The following is a 20,135-nucleotide window of genomic DNA, read 5'->3' as shown; positions in this document are numbered from 1 at the left end:
CCATGATGTTAAACAGATGTTTGTATTACGAAAGGCAGATCTAGCTTCCTCTCTCTTTCTCTCTCTCTCTCTCTCTCTCTATCTCTCTCTCTCTCTCCATTTTAAGTAATTGTTCGTATTTGCTTGTATGCCTTTCAATGCAATACTGAGGACCGATTTTTTGCATTTTCCGACTGATGGGCCAATTTGATTTATGGACCTCTGTAAAACGGGTCCAATTTGTTACTTCTGGGATGTCTGAATTCATCCATGGACTTCAGCAAATTTTGCTGCCAGCCCACATGTCTTTAGGATGGAGGAGAAAAGTGGAGCACATGAACAAGGTCACAGCAAGAATACAAACTCCACACAGACAACATTCCTGGCCAGCATTGAGCCTTATTCCTGGAGGTACAAGGGGAAATCCCAGTTGCTCCACTTGGCTACCCCATTGTATCATAATCGATCAGTTTTAATTCCCAGTGCCCTTGCGGTGAAGGCCAATAAGCCTTTTGCTTTCCAGCGATTTTCTGCACCTGCTGGCTAACATTTTATGATTCGGGAGTCCTGCTGGTGAATGGCCTGATATTCCTTTGGGAAGTGTTGTCAGTTTCAGGCCAGGGAAAGTCGCTATTGAAATGACAGCTCCTTTAAATACAGCAGGGTCATGGATGAGAAGGGGGAAGAGGAAAAGGAAGTACAAATCTTATTGCGTTGGTTTTAATTATTTTTGCTGGTATTTAATGTGTTTCAATTGTTAATTTTTTGAATTGCTTTGGGCAATATGGGTGCATTTGAAAAGTCTCTGATCAGAGATGTTTAGAAGTTGTGGAAGGCCCTTGGAAGAGCTGTGAGAAGTGGTGAAGGCATTCTGTGTTTGGGGTCTATGGGGACCTTGGCTTGGAGTCTGCTGGATGCAAGGGGCCCCAGCCCTCTGTATCCAGCAGGAGAAAGCGCGAGCAGGTCTGGCAAGTCCAAGTTTATTGCCACATGTACCGAGCTGCAGTGAGAAAGTTCATTTTGTGAGCAGCTCGGCAACTCAACCCAAATGTAGTACAACAGTCTTTTTTAACATAAAAAAAAAGCCAATAGAGAGTGTAGACAAGGGATAATTTGGCAGAGAGCAAAGGCAACATTTTTTTTAACATTTGGAAGCTTCAATGTTGGCCAGCTCCAAGATGATCTGCCTCATGCGAAAACAGAAGCAGCCCCATTCATGTTCCCGTGATGCATGATTAAACGACACGATTTGTCCCCATGCACCCAGGGTCATGCTACCTGCTCATTTGACCATAAAGAAATAAGACGTAGGAGCAGGAGCAGCCCATTCAGCCCATCAATTCTGCCCTGCCACTCGAAACATGGCTGATGTACTCTTCCTTCCAACCCCACTCTCCTGCCTTCTCCCCATAACCTTTGATAACCTTACAAATCAGGAACCTGCTTTAAATGTGTGCACCCAATAATTTGGCGTCCACGACTGACTGAGTTAGCTCCATCTGGCTGTAGAAAAATTCTCCTCGCCTCTTTTTTTCTGAAGGGATGTCCTTTTATCCGGACATGGTGCCCTCTGGTCCCAGATTCTTTCACTACTGGAAATATCTTCTCCACATCCACTCTCTCTAGCCCTTTCAATATTTAGAAGGCTCCAATGAGATTCCCCCAAATCTTCCTACACTCCAGTGAGTATAGACACAGAGCCATCAAATGCTCCTCATGCGTTGACCCTCTCATCACTGGGATGATACTTGTAAATCTCCTCTGGACCCTCTCCAATGCTGGGACATCTTTCCTTGGATATAGTGCCCCAAACTACTCACAGTACTCCAAATATGGCCTGCCCAACATTTTAGAAAGCTCAGCTTTACACTTATACTTTTATATTCAAAATGAACACAAAAATTTCTTCCTTATAACTAGCTCAACCTGCAAATTAAACTTTAGGGAGTCCTGCACTAGGACTTCTTTGTATCTCTAAATTTTCTCCACAGTTAGAAGATAGTCTACTGTTATATTCTACCAAAGGGCATGACCGTACACATCTCTCTGTTGTATTCCATCTGCCTCTTCCTTGCCCATTCCCACAAACCGTGCAAGTCCCGCTGCCAACTTCCTGCTTCCTCCACCATGCATTCCTCCTCCCTGACACAGGCGCACGGGTCGGCACTTGCCTTTACAGTACCGGTGATTGGGACCGGGCTTTGTATCCTGCGCTGTCTGTAAGGAGTTTGTACGATGTCTCCATGTCTGCGTTGGTTTTCCCTCTGGGGGGGGGCTTCAATTTCCTCCCTCTGTTCGAAACGTACCGGGGGTGTAGGTTAATTGGGTATCACAGACTTGTGGGCCCAAATGGCCTGTTCCTGTTCTATATGTCTAATTTTAATTTAAACCATCCACCACCTTGGCCAGAAAGTCATCAATATTGTCATCTAAATCATTCAATTGATTTTTAAAAACTTTTTATTTATAATACAGTAGAAGTCAATTCTGGCCATTAAAACCTGTGTCACCCAATTGCGCACAATTAACCTATAACCCTGTATGCTTTGGAGGGGGGAGGGGAATAAACTGGAGCACCCAGGGAATGTCTACGCAGGTCTCAGGGAGAATGCACAAACCTGTTACCGACAGTGCCGAATTTTTACCTGGGTCGCATCACATGTTACGAGCTCAGAGGACCCCAAAACCCAGCAGCAATATATATTCACCAAGACAAATAGTTACTTAAACAAAAGTTCCTTTTAATTATCTTTAAATATGAAAACAGAATCACACTTTAACTTATTACTATAAACTAACCTAACTTAATCCCCTTCTAATTCTAAGCACACATGTATGTAATGTGTGTGTGTGAGTTCAGAAAAGTTCTTTGGTTCACAGTCCAATCTCACTTCTCATTCCTCCAAGTTCACTGGTTGCAGTCACTTCTTATACTGTGCATAGTATTTAACATTTATAAAGTTCACCAGGCTTTGGTGCTTGAAAGGTAAATGGTTACTGCTCAGGAAGGTTCTTGTCGGTTTTCAGAGAGAGATTTGTTGTATGCTGAACACCCAGCCACTTCAGAATCTTGCTGAAGAAACTTGCCCCTTCAAGATTCTCCAGGTGATAACCCCTTTCTTTCAGGTCACCAAAGAGTTCCTTTTTGTTTCCCTTATTCCAAGTAGAACATTAGACAGCCAGTTCTCTTTGCTCGCATGAACCACAAGGGCTTTGACCAGGCCGTCTTCCAAATGTGGCTTTCCACAAGCTTGCCAGCTTGTCCTGTTTCAGTCCAAGGTGCTGTTGCTGGCTGTAACACTGTAGAAGTGATATCTGTCTCTCTGAGTGAAAGCCAGTTTGACTCTTTCTGTTTGCAAAACCACATGACCCTCTTAGAACATCAAGCTCCCCTCCAGACAGAAGGCGTCTCCAACATGCTCTTTCATCTGTTGCTTTTTTGTAAACAATACATTAATGAAGGCTCTTGGGCTCTCTCCAAAGCTCTTGCAAGACTGTTGGCCCCAACATGTCTAGCTCCAGTATTTTAAATAAGATCTGCTTTGAAGTGTTGTTTGTGACCTACTTTAACAAACCTTTCCCAATTTATGTCCCAAAAATATACCTATATACTTTGTCACACACGTCAAAGAGATGTAGCAAACTAAACACCAGCCCTGTGGAACACTACTAGTCACTGGCAGGCAGCCAGAAAAGGCCCCCTATATCTCCGCTCTTTGCCTTCTTCCAGTGAACCAATCTTCTATCCATGCTGGTGCCTTTCCTATCATACTATGGGCTCCAATCTTATTTAACAGCACCATGTGTGGCACCTTGTCAAAGACCTTCTGAAATTCCAAGTTAGCAACATCCCCTGACTCTCCTTTGTCTGTCCTGCTCATTACTCCCTCAAAGAATTCCAACATGGTTGGCATAGTGGTTAGTGCCATCGCCTTTACAGCACCAGTGAATGGGAGAGGGGTTCGAATCCCGTGCTGTTCTACACGTTCTCCTGTGTCTCCATGAGTTTTCCACAGGAGCTCCGGTTTCCTCCCACCATTTGAAACGTAGGTTAATTGGGTGTAAATTGGGTAGCATGGACTCATGGGCCAAAATGGCCTGTTACCGTACTGTTTGTCTAAATTTAAATTGAAAAAAAAATTAAATAAAATAATTGAATTAAATATTTGTCAGACAGAATCTCCCCTGAAGCAAATCATGCTGACTTTGGCCTATTTTATCCTGGGCTTTCAAGTACCCTGAACTGTCAACCTTAATAGTATACTTTAAAATCTTATCAAGTACTGAAGTCGAGCTAGCCAGCCAATGACTTCCTGTCTTTTGCCTCTTTCCCTTCAAGAGTGGAATGAGTTTTACATGTTTCCAATTCTCTGGAACCATTCTCGATTCTAGCAAATCTTAAAAGATCACTGCTAATGCATTTGCAATCTCTTCAGCTGCTCTTCCAGAACCCATTTAAACCATAACTGCAAGATGAGGGGTGGCAGTGACTTTCATGCCCCTAACCTTTCTATTCTCTTTGGAGCCACTACTGAGTTCTTAGCCAACAATGGGGCTGTAGGCACAGACGATGATACCATCGCCTTATCACATGCTGGCCCCTGCATTGCAGCCTCTTCTGAATTCAAGCTGACATGCCTTCACTCAAAACTACACCTCACTGAACTGCAGTACAAAGGCAGTGCGTGCATTCACTGAAGTGTACAAGAGAAAAGCCTTACACTGAACTTCTGCAAAACAAAAGGTCCAACAGTTGCTGCAGTAAAACCCTGATGATGGTAAGACTCTGGCAACCGTATCATGGGAGACGCCCCCACCCCCTCTCCAGGGGCAGTAGTTAATCACGACAAAATTCACAACCAGCACAAGCCTGACGTAAAGTTCAGAGTTTACCAGGGTAACGGGAATGTGGAGGTGATCCTCCTGGAGCCGTCACCTCAGACTAATGAGGAGGTACTAGCCTCAGTGTCTTTGTAGTGTTATGAGCCCAGAGTACCCCAAAACCCAGCAGTAATAGATATTCACCAAGACAAATGGTTACTTAAACAAAAATTGCTTTTAATTATCTTTAAACATGAAAATGGAATCACACTTTAACTTTATTAACTTACTTAACCTAACTTAACCCCCTTCTAATTCTAAATGCATGCGTATGTGATGTGTGTGTAAGTTCAGAAAGCTCTTTGGTTCACAGTCCAATCTCACTTCTCATTCCTCCAAGTTCACTGGTTGCAGGCAATTATATTGTGCACCCAATTTAACATTTTAAAGTTCCCCAGGCTTTGGTGCTTGAAAGGTAAATGGTTACCACTCAGGAAGGTTCTTGTTGGTTTTCAGAGAGAGATTTGTTGTTCCATGACATCCACAACTGATTCTTTTTAATCAGCCACTCCAGTGTCTTGCTGACGAAACTTGCCCCCTCAGGGTTCTCCAGATGATAACCTCTTTCTTTCAGGTCACCACAGAGTTCCTCTTTGTTTCCCTTATTCTAAGTGAAACATTATGCAGTCAGTCCTCTCCTCTTGCATGAACCACAAGAGCTTTGACCAGGCCGTCTTTGCACAAGCTTGCGAGCTTGTCCTGTTTCAGTCCCAGCTGCTCTTGCTGGCTGTAACAGTGGTCTCGTCCAAATCTATTGATAGGATAAGCAATCCTCTCCTGGGCAAAGATCCGATCCTCCCCATTGAGACTCTGATCACGCTCAGTTGGTTCCCTTGGGCAGGCTGTATTGCTGGCATTGTTGACGTGTGGCATATCAGGAACTGGACACTAAGCTTTGTTAATGACAGTGGTCACAAAGCAGGCAGATGAAAAAAAACTTCAGTGGCATTCTCAAAGTTTCCTTGAAAAAAAATAACATCAAATATAATAAAAATAAGGACAGTGTGGTTAGCATAGTGGTTACCACCAGAGGCCCGGGTTGGAATCTGGCACTGTTTGTAAGGAGCTCGTACATTCTCACCGTGCCTGTGTGGGTTTCCTCCAGGTGCTGTGGTTTCAAATCACCCTCCACGGAGTAATTGGAGTATTTGGGTAGCGAGGACTTATGGGCTGGAAGGACCTTTTACCGAGCTGTACATCTAAAGAAAAATCTTTACTATCTTTTGGGAATCTGATTGAAGAGGAAAGGGAGCTTTCAAAATGGTGTTTGAGATTCTTATGCTGATTCATCAGTAGCAGGGGACACCCAACAGCAGAAGGGGTGCACAGGCTGCAGAAGATGGCCGATGGCTGTGTGTTCACCCTTGGTCCACTGGCAGATCTATTTGAAATCCTTGTTCATTGATGAGGAGGTTCTTGTGTAACTCTGAACCCAAGCCTTTGGATCGAGCTTGGAGACAGACTGCAAGTGTTACCAGCTCCTCCTTACCCACTTGCTTTCTGGACCGGCTTTTAGCATTTAGCACATTAAGTTAGCACAGTCTCCTGCCTTGGGGAAAAAACTCCCCAAGCTGTTGCTTGAGTGCTCATGTTTCTCCTTTTGAGATTGTACTGGTGTTGAAAGGAACATGGAGGATGGCAGCAGTCAGTTCAAATCTCCAAATGCACCTCTACCCCAGGTGAATGGTCTAGAGCCTGCTTGCTCTCCTCCCTCAGGAGAGGCAGCGGGTTTCAATGCAATGTCTTTTGCGGGTAAGGCTGATGCATTTAGAGTCTGGATCATGCATGGAATTCAAATGTTGTTGCAAATACCAAGACTTGAGTGCAGGAGTGAGGAGATTGGTCAGTTCCTTGCGAAGATCTTTATACCCTCGCTGTCAACAGTCAGGGTCCCAGAGTATTGGAGAGCAGTCTGTGTTGTTCCTTTGTTCAAAAAGGAAAACGGGGATAACCCAGAATATTATAGGTCTGTCCGCCTCATTTCTATAGTTGGGGAGCTATTGGCAAAGATGCTTAGATGTGGCATTTGGATAGGTAGGGTCAGATTAGGGACTGACAGTACATCTTTCTGAGGGACTGTTCATATCTTACAAACTCCATTGAGGTTTTGACGTAAGAAAGGTGGTTGGAAGATAGGGCAGTGGATGTTGTCTATATGGACAAAAAGCATTTGACAAGTCTGTCATGGCAGGTTGCTCCAGAAGATAAAATTGCATAGGGATCCACAATGAATTAATGAATTGGCTTGTCCATAGAAAACAAGGGGGAAGGATGTTATTTTGGTTTTCGATCCATGACGAGTGATGTTCCACAGGGATTGGTGCTGGGACCACCCCTGGTGATTGTGATTTGTTTTAGAAATATGTGGCCACTGGAAATCACAGTGGGTGCAACAAAATAACCAAAAGAGGTGTTTTTAGAGTGAATCAAATGGATTTTTTCTTTATCACCTGTGCAACCTTTTAAAAGCTGGAATCACACGTTTGACATGCGCTGACATCATCATGAACTGACGTTACCTAGCTGGTTCGATGTCTCTGGGAGTTGTGGTGCCGCTAAAGTGCTGCCACATGCCCCCCCCCCCCCAACCCCAAGAAACGGCAGAAAGGTTTGTCTGCCTTTTAGGTGGTTGACCTCTGCGACGGACTGTTGGCTGCTGCAATGGGGAAGACTTGTCCACATGAGCTGGTTTAAGCCTGGGGTCACCAATTGTGGCCACTGGCATCGCAGTGGGCACGTCGAAATAACCACGCGAGTTATTTCTAGAGTGAATCACTCGCACAACCTTTTAAAAGGCCGAATCATGCGCTCATCACGCCCTGACATCACATAGCCAGTTCAATTCCTCCTGGGAGTTGTAGTGTCACCATAGTGCTGTTATATACATCAATCACAAGATAAAGGAACAGAAGTAGGCCACTTAGCCCAGGACTTTGTTCTGCAACGCTATACTAAGCTGAACTATACTCACACCTAGTTCCAATTGCCAACCTTTTTCCCATATCCCCTTATGCCACACACACACACACACACACACACACACACACACACACACACACACACACACACACACACACACACACACACACACACACACACACACACACACACACACACACGCCACAGACAAGTTTTTGACTGCTGTGGCATTACATCCTATAAGGTGAAACAAGGCAGTACCATCAACTGTGATTCATCTTTTCTGGATGAGCTCAATGCCTTCTATGCTGGCTTCAAAAGGGAAAAGCAAGAAGAACCTTTGAAAGCCCTGCAGCCCCCAGCAACTCTGTGCTACAAGTTTCTGAAGACAATGTGAACTGAATCTTTAGGAGGGTGAATTCTCAAAAACGTCCGTCCCAGATGCCGAAGCTGGCTGTATCCTTAAAACCCCTGCGAACCCACTAGCTGGAGATTTTAAGGACATTTTCATTATCTAGCCACAACTCTCGGCGTTCCCCACCTGCTTCAAAAGGACTTTCATAATTCCGGTGCCCAAGTAGAGCAAGGTGGCTGACCTGCCTCAATGGCTGGTGGAACTTGCGTCTACCACAAATGAGTGCTTTGAGGGGATGGTTATGGAGCAGATCAGCTCCTGTTTCTGGAAGGGCCTGGACCTGCTTCAATTGGCCTCTCAAAATAACAGGTCAGTGGCATCTTACTGCCTTTCTACTCTGCATTAGATCACCAAGACCACAGTAACTCCTGCGACAGTTGTTCATTCACTGCAGTTTGCCATTCAACACCATTTCACCTGCAAAACCATGACCAAGTTAAAGGATCGGAAACTCTGTCCATCCCTTTGCAATTGGATCTTTGACTTCTTCACAGGCAGACCCCAATCAGAGTGAATCGGCCACACCACATAGGCTCAACACGGTCATCCCAAGGCTGTCTGCTCAGTTCCCATCTCTATTACCTGTACACTCATGGCTGTGTAGCCAAGTTCAGCTCCAATGCAATCTACAATTTTACCGATGACTACTACCATTGTTCGCTGATTAACTGGAAATGAAGAGCCAGGATACAGGATGGAGATTGAGAACCTAGTTCTTCTTTGGCTTGGCTTCGCGGACGAAGATTTATGGAGGGGGTAAAAAGTCCACGTCAGCTGCAGGCTCGTTTGTGGCTGACCAGTCCGATGCGGGACAGGCAGACACGATTGCAGCGGTTGCAATGGAAAATTGGTTGGTTGGGGTTGGGTGTTGGGTTTTTCCTCCTTTGCCTTTTGTCAGTGAGGTGGGCTCTGCGGTCTTCTTCAAAGGAGGCTGCTGCCCGCCAAACTGTGAGGCGCCAAGATGCACGGTTTGAGGCGTTATCAGCCCACTGGCGGTGGTCAATGTGGCAGGCACCAAGAGATTTCTTTAGGCAGTCCTTGTACCTTTTCTTTGGTGCACCTCTGTCACGGTGGCCAGTGGAGAGCTCGCCATATAATACGATCTTGGGAAGGCGATGGTCCTCCATTCTGGAGACGTGACCCATCCAGCGCAGCTGGATCTTCAGCAGCGTGGACTCGATGCTGTCGACCTCTGCCATCTCGAGTACCTCGACGTTAGGGGTGTGAGCGCTCCAATGGATGTTGAGGATGGAGCGGAGACAACGCTGGTGGAAGCGTTCTAGGAGCCGTAGGTGGTGCCGGTAGAGGACCCATGATTCGGAGCCGAACAGGAGTGTGGGTATGACACGGCTCTGTATACGCTTATCTTTGTGAGGTTTTTCAGTTGGTTGTTTTTCCAGACTCTTTTGTGTAGTCTTCCAAAGGCGCTATTTGCCTTGGCGAGTCTGTTGTCTATCTCATTGTCGATCCTTGCATCTGATGAAATGGTGCAGCCGAGATAGGTAAACTGGTTGACCGTTTTGAGTTTTGTGTGCCCGATGGAGATGTGGGGGGGCTGGTAGTCATGGTGGGGAGCTGGCTGATGGAGGACCTCAGTTTTCTTCAGGCTGACTTCCAGGCCAAACATTTTGGCAGTTTCCGCAAAGCAGGACGTCAAGCGCTGAAGAGCTGGCTCTGAATGGGCAACTAAAGCGGCATCATCTGCAAAGAGTAGTTCACGGACAAGTTTCTCTTGTGTCTTGGTGTGAGCTTGCAGGCGCCTCAGATTGAAGAGACTGCCATCCGTGCGGTACCGGATGTAAACAGCGTCTTCATTGTTGGGGTCTTTCATGGCTTGGTTCAGCATCATGCTGAAGAAGATTGAAAAGAGGGTTGGTGCGAGAACACAGCCTTGCTTCACGCCATTGTTAATGGAGAAGGGTTCAGAGAGCTCATTGCTGTATCTGACCCGACTTTGTTGGTTTTCGTGCAGTTGGATAATCATGTTGAGGAACTTTGGGGGACATCCGATGCGCTCTAGTATTTGCCAAAGCCCTTTCCTGCTCACGGTGTCGAAGGCTTTGGTGAGGTCAACAAAGGTGATGTAGAGTCCTTTGTTTTGTTCTCTGCACTTTTCTTGGAGCTGTCTGAGGGCAAAGACCATGTCAGTGGTTCCTCTGTTTGCGCGAAAGCCGCACTGTGATTCTGGGAGAATATTCTCAGCGACACTAGGTATTATTCTATTTAGTAGAATCCTAGCGAAGATTTTGCCTGCAATGGAGAGCAACGTGATTCCCCTGTAGTTTGAGCAGTCTGATTTCTCGCCTTTGTTTTTGTACAGGGTGATGATGGTGGCATCACGAATATCCTGAGGCAGTTTACCTTGGTCCCAACAAAGCTTGAAAAACTCATGCAGTTTGGCATGCAGAGTTTTGCCGCCAGCCTTCCAGACTTCTGGGGGGATTCCATCCATACCTGCTGCTTTGCCACTTTTCAGTTGTTCGATTGCCTTATATGTCTCATCCAGGGTGGGAACCTCATCCAGCTCTAGCCTTAGGGGCTGTTGGAGGGAGCTGGAGCAGGGCGGAATCTTGGACTGAGCGGTTGGTACTGAAAAGAGATTGGAAGTGTTCTGACCATCGGTTGAGGATGGAGATCTTGTCGCTGAGGAGGACTTTGCCGTCTGAGCTGCGCAGCGGGCTTTGGACTTGGGGTGAGGGGCCGTACACAGCCTTTAGAGCCTCGTAGAAACCCCTGAAGTCGCCAATGTCCGCGCTGAGCTGTGTTCGTTTGGCGAGGCTAGTCCACCACTCATTTTGGATCTCTCGGAGTTTGCGCTGAAGATGGCTGCATGCGCGACGGAAGGCTTGTTTCTTCTCTGGACAGGACGGCTTTGTAAGGTGATCCTGGTGGGCAGCTCGCTTCTTTGCCAGCAGCTCCTGGATTTCCTGGCTGTTTTCGTCAAACCAGTCCTTGTTTTTCCTGGAGGAGAAGCCCAGTACCTCTTCAGTGGATTGCAGTATGGTAGTCTTCAACTGATCCCAGAGGGTTTCAGGGGACGGGTCCGTGAGGCGGGTTGCAACGTCGAGCTTTGCTTTGAGGTTTGCCTGGAAGTTTCCTCTCGCTTCGTCTGACTGCAGTTTTCCAACATTGAACCTCTTTCTGGGGGCTTTATTGTTCCTGGGCTTTGGCTTGAAGTGAAGGTTGAGCTTGCAGCGAACCAGCCGGTGGTCAGTGTGGCATTCCGCGCTAGGCATGACCCTGGTGTGGAGCACATCTTGTTTGTCACTTTCTCGCACCAGGATGTAGTCCAGGAGGTGCCAGTGTTTGGATCGGGGATGCATCCAGGTGGTCTTAAGGCTGTCCCTCTGCTGAAAAAGGGTGTTTGTAATGACAAGCCGCTGTTCTGCGCAGAGCTCCAACAGGAGGCGCCCATTGTCGTTGCACTTGCCGACGCCATGCTTGCCCAGGATTCCTGGCCAGGTTTCTGAGTCTTTGCCGACACGAGCGTTGAAGTCGCCCAGGATGACAACCTTGTCGGCTGTAGGGGTACGTTGGATGAGGTTTCGCAGGTCGGTGTAGAACTTGTTCTTTTCTGCTGGTTCCGCCTGGAGGGTTGGAGCATAGACACTGATGAGGGTGATGTGACGCTTGTTTTGAAGTGGGAGTCGCATGGACATGATTCGGTCCGAGAGGCCTGTCGGAAGGTTTTCGAGTTTGGAGGCAATGAAGCTCTTGACCATGAAGCCTACACCAGATAGGCGTCGTTCATCCGAAGGCTTGCCAGACCAGTAGAGTGTGTAGCCCGCGCCGCGTTCTTGGAGGCTGCCTACATCTGCCAGGCGGACTTCACTGAGAGCGGCTATGTCGATGTCAAGTCTGAGGAGTTCATGTGCAATGAGGGCAGACCGACGTTCAGGTCGGTGGCTGTCAGTCTTGTCTAGCATGGTTCTGATGTTCCAGCATGCTAGCTTGAGTTTGTGAGCATCTTTTGAGGGGGAGGACGTGGAGGGGGAGGACGTGGAGGGGGAGGACGTTGAGGGGGAGGACGTGGACCTGTCCTCGGGCCTGCGCAAAGGAGCTTTTAGGTGGAGTGCAGTGCGCGCAGTACTGGCCCCACCCTTTACACCCATGGTTCGTGTGCCGTGGCCAAGCAAGCTGGGACGTGGCAGCGAGGTCCTTGGGTCGTAGGTTTTATATCGGAGTGGCCTTCTAGTTGGTTGGTGCCAAAACAACAATCTTGCTTTCAGGGGCCTTGCATTTTTATTTTTAGGGAAGAGAGTCTGAGGGACCACATACCTGTCTGCATTAATGGGATGGAGGTGGACAGGGTTAGAATCTTCAAGATCCTGGGATTCTATATTTCAGAAAACTTCTCCTGGAGCCAGCACAGTGATGCAGCCATGAGGAAGGCACTCCAGCACCTCTACTTTCAAAGGAGACTGGGGAAATTTAGTATGTGTTGGGTACTCCATCAAACTCCCACAGCTGCATTGTGGAAAGTGGACAGACAGGTTGCATCGCAGCCTGGCTTGGGGATTTGACTGCCTAGGAATGCAAGAGACTCCAAAAGGTGTCAAGGTCTGTCACAGGCTACCATCTCCCATTCATTGAATGCATCCATGCGAGCCGTGGCCTCCAGAAGGCAGCTAACGTCATAGTGGGCCTCCATCACCCTGGTCACGACCGAGTCTTCCTGCTATCTTTGGGCAGAAGGTTCACAAGACCGAGGAGCAGCACCTCCAAGTTTATTTTTCAACACTTATCAGGCCTTGTTATACTACTCAGGGATTACTCCGACACCACTAAAGGATTGTATTCTCCATTGCCACGTCAGTTTTTTGCACTCTGATAACCATGAATATTTAATATTCATCCAATTTTGGATTTATTACCTCTTTTTTAATTCAATTAAGTGTGTCTTTCAGTGTTTTAAGTTGTTTTTTTTTAACAAAATACCTGTTCAGCTGCAGAACCACAATTTTGGTGCAAATGTACATTAATCTTTTAAATTAAATTTAGACATACAGCACGGTAACAGGCCCCTTCGGGCCATGACCCCATGCTGCCCAGTTTACACCCAATTCACTTAAAACCCCCAGGGCGTTATTGACTTTAGGAGGACACTGGAACCCCCGGGAAAAACCCAGATAGGCACGGGAAGAACGTATAAACTCCCCATAGACAGCACAGGATTCAAAACACGATTCTGATTGCTGGTTGCTGTATCAGTGTTGCACTACACTAACCGTGCCACAATAATTGTACAATGTATGTGACAATATACTCATAATCACTGTCATGGTAATTTTTTTCAGATGACACAAATATTGGCAGAGTTGTGGACGGTGTTGTGTGATACAGCAAGATATAGGTCTGAGGATATGGGCCAAGAATAGGTGGATGGGGTTTAGTCTGAACTTGTGGTAGCTTCTGCATTTTGGGTGGTCAGATGCAGTGTGAAGGCATACAGTTAATATTTGGATTCTAAACCACATTGATATACAGGGAGATCAGGTGGGTCCCGCACCATGGCACCCTGAAAGTGGCCAGGCAAGTAGATCGGGTGGTAAAGAAGGTGCATGGTATGTTTGCGTACACTTGGCAGGGAGGAAGGTGGTCAATTTGTAGATATACAAAAGGGTTGGAGCATCATGTTCATTTCTGGTCACCCCATTATAAGAAGTATGTGAAGGCTTTGCAAAAGGCACGAGGATGCTCCCTGGATTACAGGCTGCGGAGAGGTTGGACCAACTTGGATTGTCTGGAATATCAGATGCTGATGGAAATGAATAAAATTAAGATAATGAAAAGGGGCAACACGGTTGGTGTAGTGGGTGGCTCCGTTACATCAGGAGTGATTGGGAATGGGGTCCGAATCCCACACTGTGTGAGGAGTTTTTACCTTCTCCCTGTGTTTGTGTGGGTTTTCCCTGGGGGGGGGGGGCTCCAGTTTTCTCCCACCATTCAAAAATTACCGGGGGGGGGGGTTGTAGATCAATTGGGTGTAAGCTGGGCGTCATGGACTAGTGGGCAGAAAGGGCCTGTCTTTGTGCTTTATGTCTAAATTTGAAAAAAAAAATTATAAATTATGAGATGCATGGATGAAAAGCCAGAAACCATTTTCTCAGGTAAAAATGTTGAATATGAGAGGACTTGGATTTAATGTGGTGTGGGGGCTTGGGGGGTAGTTAAAAGGAGATGTACAAGTTATTTTAAACAGAGGGTTGTCTGGAACAGGATGTCAGGTATAATGGTAGAAGCAGATAAGATATTCGATAGTAGTGTGTAAAAGGCTGTTAGACTATCGAAGACTGGTGTGAACTTCTACAGGTGTACCGTGGAGAGCAGTCTCCCTGAATTCTTCAAAAGGCACATCAGCGTCTTTATTCTTTGAGAAGCATGAGGAAGGTACACCTCTGGCCGAGGATACTGTTGGATTTCTATAGTTGCACAATCAAGAGCGTGCTGACATACGGTATTTTAGTGTAGTACGGGAATTACCATACTACAAGATGGCAAGGCACTCCAGCGGGTAGTGAAACCTGGCCCAGCAGATCATTGGAATCCAATTGCCTACCATCGGAAACGTCAATAGGGAACGATGTCTAGGTAAGGCGAGAAACATCATCAAGGATGTATCGCACCCGAAACACGGACTATTCACTCTTCTCCCATTGGGCAGATGCTACAGGAGCCTTCGCTCGTGCATCATTAGGGCACAAGAAGAGCTTTTTAAATAAACGAAGCTGTGACTTTGTTGAATATAATCACGGCGCTGAGTGGTCCTGCACTCACATTGTAAAATCAGTACATTTTAAACAGTGCGTTGGAGAATAATGTTGTTGGTTTTAATTGCATGATTTATTGTAATGTTTACAGCACTTTTTATTTAAATTCTGGTCGATGCTGGTTGCATTTCATTGGCTGGTTTACTGGTACAATGACAATAAAGTGAATCATCATTCTGGCTGGTTGCATCACTGCCTGGTGTGCAGGCACCAACTCTCAGGAGAAGAATAAACTCCCAAAGGTTGTTAACTTGGCCTGCAACATCACAGGCACCAGACTCCATTCTATCGAGGATGTCTACCTGGGGCGGTGTCTTAAAAAAGCAGCCTCTATTCTCAAAGACCCCCACCACCCAGGCCGTGCCCTCTTCTCTCCGCTGCCATCGGGGAAATGGTACAGGAGTCTAAAGACGAGCACTCAGCGACACAAGGATGGCTTCTTCCCCGTTGCCATCAGATTTCTGAATAATCAATGAACCAAAGGCACTGCCTTACTTTTCCTGAACTGTTAAATTTTTTTGTAGCAATGTCCTAAGATGGTTCATGATATGAATGTCTGTGCTATGATGCAAAACACCGAATTTCATGACTTGTTTATCACATTAGATTCTGATTCAAAGGTAGACACATCAATATGCAGGGAATGTAGGTATATTTATCATGTATGGGCAGAAGAGATATCATTTATTTTGTGGTCATGTTCGGCACAAACACTGTGGGGTGAAGAGCCTGCCCCTGTGTGTCCTGTTTTATACTCGAATATGTTGGTAGGTGGTTAGAGAATCAGGATGCAGTTGATGGGCACACGCGAGAATGGTTTGAAGGGAAGCCACCGCAAAAGTGGGATTGATAGAATTATTTTGTGAGATGGATTGAATAACCTTTTTGTTGGGAGGAAATGTGAAATTTGGGATCTAGCTGCTGCAGTGTTTGCTGTGGTCTATGAGCATACTAGCTCAGTGGTTCCCGGATGGTCCAGTCTGAATTGAGAGCTTCTTGGTCTAAAGTAGCCCGAGCTTGTCATCCAAGGGTATTTGGAGCCTCGTTCACTGCAAGTCAGCATCCTTCCACCCACCAACACTGACTGGGGTAACGATGAATAAAAGTATTATGATATGCAAAATTGCTTGGCTTTTGTCATTCTAAAATGTTTGACTTGTGATGGCTTTCATTTTGACATTGGTAGGGTAGTGCCAGGACTTGAGGAACTAAGTAACAGGGAAAGGCTAAACAGATCCGGCCTTGATTCCCTGGAATGCAGAAGAATGAGTGGAGATTTTATGAAGGTGTACAAAATTAAGAATTTTTCCGCTGAGGTTAGGCAAGATAGAAACTATCTTGTAAGGGTAGGGTAAGGGTGAAAGGGGAAAAGTATAAAGGGCACATTTGGTGGGGGGGGGGTCATTTCTTCACGCAGAGAGTGGTGGGAGTGTGGAATGAGCTACGACTGAATTGGTAAATGCAGGCTCAATTTTGGAATCGAAGGAAAGAATTGGATGTGAGGGGTCTGGAGAGATATGGTCTGGGAGTAGATCATTGGCATTAGGCCGAAAATTAAAGTTCAGATTTATTGTCAGAGTACATACACGACTTCACATTCAACCCTGAGATTAGTCATCCTGTGGGCAAGGCAGAATTTCCACTTATCGGTTGTGCAAAAATCTGTACTCAAGAAGATACATGTAAACAAATAAATGCAAATAAACTGACTGCCATACAGAGAGAAAAAAAAATCAATGAAGTGCAAAAGTAAGTGCTCTTAAATGAGTCTCTGACTTGAGTTTGTCATTGAGGAGGCTGATGGTGGAGGGGTAGCAGCTGTTCTCGAACTTGGTGGTGCGAGTCTTTGGCATCTACACCTCTTTCCTGATGGCAGCAGTGAGGACAGAGAGACCCTTGCTGCTGCTCATCGACAGCAATGCTTCCAAAAGATATTCTTGATGGTGGCACAGTTTGAAACAGACTAGAAGGGTCTGTTTCTGTGCTGTGGTGTTTTGTAGTTCTATGATTCTAACCGGGATAGGTGCAGTCAGCAGGACCAGACCAACCACGTCAAAGTTTATTCCCCCTTCCCTTCCTCCTCCCCCTTGTCTTCTCCAACACTCTCATTTTTCTTCTACTCCACACTATAAGACCTGATTCTTAAAGTAGTGAGCAATATTCCTTCTAATTTTCAGTAGTCAGTGTACGCAAAAATCTTGGGTCATGCAATTTTTTTTTCCCTGTGAGAAAAGGACGTGTGCACTGAATGATTGTGCTTGAAATTGTTTCAAGATCATTTCCCTCATGGCTAATCAAACTGTATATAACCATATAACAATTACAGCACGGAAACAGGCCAATTTGGCCCTTCTAATCCGCACCGATCCAAGTACCCTCCTCTAATCCCACTTACCAGCACTCTGCCCATATCCCTCCATCCCCCTCCTATCCATATATTCATCCAACTCTTTCTTAAATGGCAAAATTGACCCTGCCTCCACCACCTTTCCTGGAAGCCCATGCCACACAGTAACCACTCTCTGAGTAAAGAAGTTCCCCCTCATGTTACTCCTAAACCTTTGCCTGTGAACTCTCAACCCATGGCCTCTTGTATCCATCTCTCCTACTCTCCATGGGAAAAGCCTTTCCACATCAACTCTATCTATCCCTCTCATTATCTTAAACACCTCTAATAATTCCCTTTCAGCCTTCTACGTTCCAAGGAATGAAGACCTAATTTGTTCAATCTTTCCTTGTATTCCAGATGCTGAAACCCAGGCAACGTTTTTGTAGATCTTCTCTGCACTCTATCTTGTTAATATCCTTCCTATAAATCGTGCTCTGATTTATATAGGCAAGCATACTCAAGGCTGCCTTCACCACCCTATCCACATGCACTCCTGCCTTCAGGGAACAATGCGCCGTTATTCCTAGATCTTTCTGCTCCACTGCATTCTTCAATCCCCTCCCATTTACTACATATGTCTTGCTTTGATTATTCTTTCCAAAATGAAGCACCTCACACTTATCAGCATTAAACTCCATCTGCCATCTTTCTGCCCATTCCTCGAAGCAGTTTAAATCCCTCTGCAATCTTTGGAAACCCTCTTCATCATCCACAATTCCCCCTATTTTATTTTCTTCTGCATATTTACTAATCCAATTTACCGCCCCATCCTCCAGATCATTAATATATATGACAAACAGCAATGGTCCCAATACCGAACCCTGAGGTACACCGCTTGTCACAGGCCTCCATCCTGACAAACAATTATCTACTACTACTCTCTGGCACCTTCCTTCTAGCCACTGTTGAATCCATTTGACTATCTCCAAATTAATACCCAAGAACCTAGCCTTTCTAACTAACCTCCCATGCGGAACCTTATCGAAGGCCTTACTGAAGTCCATATAGACAACATCCACTGCTCTACCCTCATCAATATTCCTAGTCGCCTATTCAAAAAATTCAACAAGATTCATCAAACACGACCTTCCACCCACAAATCCATGTTGAGTGTCCCTGATCAGACCCTGTCCCTCCATATTCTTATATATACTATCTCTAAGAACGCTTTCCATCAATTTACCTACCACAGACGTCAAACTTACAGGCTGATAATTGTTGGCATGTTTTAATATAATACAAGCATGATTGCATTCTGCGAAGTAACAATTTTTGATCAGATTTTATTTGATACTTTGAACTAGGCAACTAACCTTTTGTGAGCGCATCAATTCCTTTGTGCGCTGGTTGCAAAATGTATGTGCGCCACAGCCCTCGCGCACAGCTTAGAGCAGAGGTTTTCAAACTGTCCCCTTAAACTCACATCCCACTTTAAGCAATCCCTATGCCATTGGCGCTCTGTGATTAGTAAGGGATTACTTAAGGTGGTGTGTGAGTGGGAAGGGAAGGTTGAGAACCACTGCTCTAGACCCAATTGTTACTGAAATATTTGGCTTGCGAAAAATTGTCATTGGCCCATTTCCTTTGGAGTTCTGAAACCATGCACATAACGAGTCAACGAGGTACGATTAAAACAGTGGTTCTCAAACTTTTTCTTTCCATTCACATACCATTTTCAGCAATCTCTTACTAATCACAGAGCACTTATGGCATTGGGATTGCTTAAGGTCAAATGTGAGTTTAGGTGGGGGCAGTCTGAAAACCACTGGCTTAGAGGGAACAGTGGTTGTGAGGCTGAACAGCAAGCCATAGACCTCAGGAAATCTTGAAGTGCTCTGCCAAGAACTCAAAATGTCAGCAAAGGGGCTCCGTTTAACACTGAACTTCTTGTTGGCATTCACTATATTGTCCTATTGTGTAGATTGTACATCAGGGTAGAATTAGTTACTTGGTGGTCTTATTTTGTTCCAATGATTGAAATGTTGTAGCATTGACATGGATCAAAGGCATTATGACTGCAGTGAGTTAGGAGACAGGGATATGTCATGTGTGGTCCCACATCCAGCCTGATATTGGCTGAGTAGGATCCCTTTTGGATGAAACTACAAAGCCATCTGCAGACACTGACTGCTGGCTCATGAAGATGAGACGTACTCCTCTCTCGGATTTGGATCCATCGGTTGCCTCCAGTTGATTACAAAGAGTGAAATGTTGCTCATTTCCAGAACCGAGCGTCTATAACCCTAAGCCATGATGTCCTTCACTTTCAAATTAGGCATTGCTGTGCACAAAGTTTGAACTGTGGCTGCACTTGCTTTTCAGTGACAAAGTCCTTGCTGGAATTCAGTTGCCTCACTTGGATTGTCATCGAGGTTCAGGCAGCAGCATTGCTCTGTGAGAGCTCTGGGTGGTTATAGTCCCTTGCTGAGGGTCCTTCTCAATGTCTTCCTCTTCCAGCTGCCTGGTGTGCCTGCTGCACGTTCAGGCGGAGAGGAGGAATGGAGGGTGGCACTATATTTTGGTAGCACTGGAGTCAAATCAGCTTCATTCAAGGAAGAGAACCCAACATCCTTTGATGCGACCTCAGTCCCACAGAAATGGCGTTGGCTCAATCACATCCTGCGAGCAGGAAACGATTGATCATTGGAGATGCAATACCAAATCCCAGGAACATGTTAGAAATGACATCAGCCAATACCATTGCTAGAGGATTGTGAGAGGTACAAAACTAACATGCATTGGCAGGAATTTTAACATTTGGACTAATTAGTGCCCAACAATG

General features: G+C 45.8%; 1 protein-coding gene across 1 annotated transcript in view; it reads left to right on the top strand.

Annotated features, from left to right (window-relative positions):
- The window catches only part of fras1 (Fraser extracellular matrix complex subunit 1), a 642,015-nt gene that overhangs the window by 306,263 nt on the left and 315,617 nt on the right, over window positions 1-20,135 (top strand). The gene's annotated exons all lie outside the window — the stretch shown is intronic.

The sequence above is a fragment of the Narcine bancroftii genome, chromosome 3, assembly GCF_036971445.1.
Source record: "Narcine bancroftii isolate sNarBan1 chromosome 3, sNarBan1.hap1, whole genome shotgun sequence".
Classification (NCBI taxonomy): domain Eukaryota; kingdom Metazoa; phylum Chordata; class Chondrichthyes; order Torpediniformes; family Narcinidae; genus Narcine; species Narcine bancroftii.
The sequence above is the reverse complement of the archived record's forward strand: the minus strand, read 5'-3'. Positions and strand labels throughout refer to the sequence as shown.